Source organism: Sycon ciliatum, unplaced genomic scaffold (genome assembly GCF_964019385.1).
Source record: "Sycon ciliatum unplaced genomic scaffold, ocSycCili1.1 SCAFFOLD_774, whole genome shotgun sequence".
NCBI classification, from domain to species: domain Eukaryota; kingdom Metazoa; phylum Porifera; class Calcarea; order Leucosolenida; family Sycettidae; genus Sycon; species Sycon ciliatum.
In genome coordinates this window covers 50,203-55,407 of record NW_027044819.1, presented here as the reverse complement: position 1 = coordinate 55,407, position 5,205 = coordinate 50,203, and positions in this window count along the sequence as shown.

Below are 5,205 nucleotides of genomic sequence, written 5' to 3'. Positions count from 1 at the left end.
TAGCTAGATGGCCTAGCCACTCCAGACGGCGGCGAAGAACACGTGTGGTAATATCCACTGGATCTCGACGATTCCAGGCCTCCAGAATGGTCTTCCTGTTGATGTGGAAGTCCCAGGTGTCTCTTCTACCGAGGGCTAAGATTGCGGAAATGCAGCGAAGATGGAAGGCGGACAGCGCCGCAAGCTCGCTTTTCAGTGGTACCCAACACTCCGCTCCGTAAAGGAGAAGAGAAGCCACACATGCATCATACACCATTCGCTTCGTTGCCAGTGAAAGATCGCCATCATCAAAGACAGATCGACGCAATGCTCCGAATGCCCTAGATGCTGACGCTATTCGGGACCGAGTGTCCACTGCGGTGCGGCCACCAGTATGGATGATGGAGCCTAGGTAGCGAAAGTCATGCACATTCTCGACAATTTCCCCGCCAACCACCAATGGACGACGATCCTCCGGAGAAATGCCGAAGCCGACCGCCATTACTTTGGTTTTTGATAGGTTGATGGTGAGGCATGCATACACACATACACACACACACACATATATACACACATACACACATACACACACACACACACACACACACACACACACACACACACACACACACACACACTGCACTACATCACACTACAATACAAATACAATAATGGTCATCCGCAGATGATGCCAGGTCCTGAAGGGACCAACAGTGTTTCAGACCGGTGAACAGATCTTCGAGTGGCGAGTGAGGTCCTGGCGACAACGAAAATCTTGGCCGCTGTGGCAACAGAACTGATCCCGAGACACAGGTTTAGGCAGCTGGGTGGTGTTGTTAATATTTCGTTTCCGCTGCAGTATGACCAGTCGCTTATAAAGCTCCCAAGGTGAATTAGATGTAGAGCCTACACCACAATCATAAGGAAGGAAAATCGTGCATGGCGATCAGCGAAGAAAACTTCGACGTGCCCTATGCGCCACCCTTCGCTTCCAAAGCAAGTCCAGCTTCGGAAAACCGAAGAAAAGTTCTCCTGTCGGAATGTTACCATAATTCCAAGAAAGCGTTTATAGTACCTTTTAGGACCCTCGCGCATCAGCAAGCTAGCTGCTTCCACCAGGCCCGGTACCCGATCACCGTATCTGGTGTCGACGTGCTTCGGTCTGAAGTGACTTTGAACCATCTCAAAACAGCGGGCAAAGTCCCCCGAACTGGCACAACAGGCGCACCTGATTGACTAAGAACGTAACATGAGTCTGGATTGAGTCACTGTCGGTAGGCGAATACTTCTTAGAACAGAATTCCCTGCCGCACCTATTGCCAGTGTTGGGCCCAGTTCCAGTGGCAGTTACATGTACGAAGTACCGTTAGTAACATCAGCACACACAAACAAACAAACAAACAAACAAACAAGCAAGCAAACAAACATCTGGAGGAATCCTCCGTATGAACATACCGGTTGTGGCGAACACCGCGTCATATCTCTGCAGAACACTGCCGTGAACTCACAAGGCCCAAGTACTAGTAACAGGACTCAACCGGTTTGAGCCACTTCGTTGCTTTCCTTCTACAAAAATATAATTGTTATTATCTGCTCGCTTGGTTTACAAAAATAGAATAAAGACAACAACAATATGAATCGACTTGTCTTCGGAGCTTCTTCTGGGATCTGAGCAAGGAAAATGTGGGGAGGGTGTATTTTTTCACCCGAGTGATGAGTTGCGCATAGTTCACCCGTGTTCCTTTTATGGCGGAGAGAGTTTCACTTGCTTATCTGGCGCAGCTCCGGCCGAGCCAAAACCGCATGCGCGAAAATACCGATGTCCCATTTAGGAAGACCTCTCTAGAGTCTCTACTCACAACAATGATTCCTCCTGACCTCAATGCCGCTCTATTGAGCCCATAACTCGCAGGCAATGTCGGCCGATGGCTACCCTTCTCACTTCAATAAAAGATCAGTTGCCACCTATTTTCCCCCTGCTTCCCTATTTCAGTCTCCTCCTTCACAACTTCACTACTCCATACACTGCACTCGTCTCCCTTCCTCCATTTCCTTACACAGGAGAGCTCCTCGACAGGCTTTTAATAATAATAATAATAATAATAATAAAAATAATAATATCCACGCAAACACACATCCAGTCATAATAAGGCACTTGTCATAAGTATCCGAACGTTTTCGGTCCCTTCTCATCAAGGATTATACATCGGTGGATCTTCCTCTTCCCGTGAAGATGTGACTGCATGCCCGTCCTCCTCTGCGTGTGTAGGACACGGGCCAGCTGAGAACAGCATGAAAGATGGTGAAAGACCCACAAGTAAACCACCGAAACTGACAAAGGATCTGTCGGCGTCGGAAAGGGTGACGAGAAGCCAAGTGAAAATACGGACTGATGAGGACGAACGTACAACGACAACGGAAGTGACAACAACAGTCAATATTCGAAAACGTGGTAGACCGCGAAAACTAACCTCAATATCGGACACCGGACAAGTTGGAGTAAGAAGCTCAATAGAAATCCGCAATGGAGGTGACGTAACCGAAAGGACACCGGGTATCGCGCACCCAACGGTTAGTGTCAAGAAACGTGGAAGGCCGCGGAAATGCGAAGAGACAGATAGTGGTGATGCCACGAAGAGGCGAGATGACGGGACATTGGAGGAGACAACACCCAATGGAGCTAAGAATCGCACTTCGTCAATCAAGCAACATCTGTCAGCCCGTACCAATTGTCGTGAGTTGTACAGTGATAATGTTTTCTCAATATTGTCACGTGGTAGATGTGCGTTACATTTGGCTGTGTTAGAAGCTTTGTATATCCGTAAGTTAGATCCTGAACTTTGCGTACAGAAAGAAAATGTGTTGTCGCTGCAATTGTTTGGTGTTACTCCTCGTCGAGGTGGTAACAATGTAACTTAATTTGCTCACTATGTTGTTGTCACTATTATTATTATTTTCCTTCGAGTTTTGTGTCGTGCTAAACTTGATAATTTTCCACCTTGTCACGAGTGTTGTTATCTAATTATCTTTACGCTATATAAGTTTTAGTCTTTCCAGCTTGAGCCATTCCCTGTATAATCCTTGATGAGAAGGGACCGAAAACGTTCGGATACTTATGACAAGTGCCTTATTATGACTGGATGTGTGTTTGCGTGGATATTTGCGACCCATAACTTACCTTCGTTTTAAAGTATTATCCGCCTCCGACCTCTTTTAAAAAATAATAATAATAATAATAATCTTAATAATGCAATGAATATAACTAAATGCGCACTCATATCACAACCATGGGGACGAATCATGTATTCCAGAACGTTTTCTTGTCACAATTATCAATGGAATTCGTGACTAAAGAGAATGATGAAACTACAATAGGATTTATACACTTGCAGTGGAACAGCGAGGATACAAGCATAGTAAGAAAAATAGCACAAACCTAGGAACAATTTGCACAGGTAATAAACTATAGGTGAGGTGAGAAATATGGTCCCCATGGTTGTGATATGAGTGCGCATTTAGTTATATTCATTGCATTATTAAGATTATTGTCTCCACGTCGCCTTTTTAAATAATAATAATAATAATAATAATAGTTACAGTTCGCATGTCACTCATGGAAGGATCCATGGGCTTAACGCATCTGTCAACGAAATCCAGGCAGAAGAGCCGACAAAAGGCATCTCATTATTGTTAGAACGTATCGCAGTAAGAACAACTACGCAAGCGCAGCACATTTTTCCACAAGCATCAGCCATTCTTTCTTGTCTAGAGCCAGTTGAAAACAGTCAGAAATATCAATATTGGCGTGCTTTAGATCATTTTTAATATTGTCAATCCATTGGCTTTTAAAATAATATTAATAAAAATCAATCGATCAGATCAAAATTGGCCAAGTCACTGGGTAGTAGCCTTTCGTGAACACAAGTAGTAGTAGTAGTAGTAGTAGTAGTAGTAGTAGTAGTAGTAGTAGTAGTAGTAGTAGTAGTAGTAGTAGTAGTAGTAGTAGTAGTAGTAGTAGTAGTAGTAGTAGTAGTAGTAGTAGTAGTAGTAGTAGTAGTAGTAGTAGTAGTAGTAGTAGTAGTAGTAGTAGTAGTAGTAGTAGTAGTAGTAGTAGTAGTAGTAGTAGTAGTAGTAGTAGTAGTAGTAGTAGTAGTAGTAGTAGTAGTAGTAGTAGTAGTAGTAGTAGTAGTAGTAGTAGTAGTAGTAGTAGTAGTAGTAGTAGTAGTAGTAGTAGTAGTAGTAGTAGTAGTAGTAGTAGTAGTAGTAGTAGTAGTAGTAGTAGTAGTAGTAGTAGTAGTAGTAGTAGTAGTAGTAGTAGTAGTAGTAGTAGTAGTAGTAGTAGTAGTAGTAGTAGTAGTAGTAGTAGTAGTAGTAGTAGTAGTAGTAGTAGTAGTAGTAGTAGTAGTAGTAGTAGTAGTAGTAGTAGTAGTAGTAGTAGTAGTAGTAGTAGTAGTAGTAGTAGTAGTAGTAGTAGTAGTAGTAGTAGTAGTAGTAGTAGTAGTAGTAGTAGTAGTAGTAGTAGTAGTAGTAGTAGTAGTAGTAGTAGTAGTAGTAGTAGTAGTAGTAGTAGTAGTAGTAGTAGTAGTAGTAGTAGTAGTAGTAGTAGTAGTAGTAGTAGTAGTAGTAGTAGTAGTAGTAGTAGTAGTAGTAGTAGTAGTAGTAGTAGTAGTAGTAGTAGTAGTAGTAGTAGTAGTAGTAGTAGTAGTAGTAGTAGTAGTAGTAGTAGTAGTAGTAGTAGTAGTAGTAGTAGTAGTAGTAGTAGTAGTAGTAGTAGTAGTAGTAGTAGTAGTAGTAGTAGTAGTAGTAGTAGTAGTAGTAGTAGTAGTAGTAGTAGTAGTAGTAGTAGTAGTAGTAGTAGTAGTAGTAGTAGTAGTAGTAGTAGTAGTAGTAGTAGTAGTAGTAGTAGTAGTAGTAGTAGTAGTAGTAGTAGTAGTAGTAGTAGTAGTAGTAGTAGTAGTAGTAGTAGTAGTAGTAGTAGTAGTAGTAGTAGTAGTAGTAGTAGTAGAATTTATTATTTTGATAGGGAAGGCCCTACAGACGTTGCCGTCTTATGTCTCATTCCTAGGGTACTTAGTACCCCGAAAGAAGACTTTGCGTCTGCAGGCACTGCCCTACATATGTATAAGAAAATGAATCAATATCATTACTATTTTATAGGATGTAGGAGGGCAAGGTGAGCAACCAAGACAAGCACGAGCTGAAAATCTCAGCTGTGCAGGATGTTGG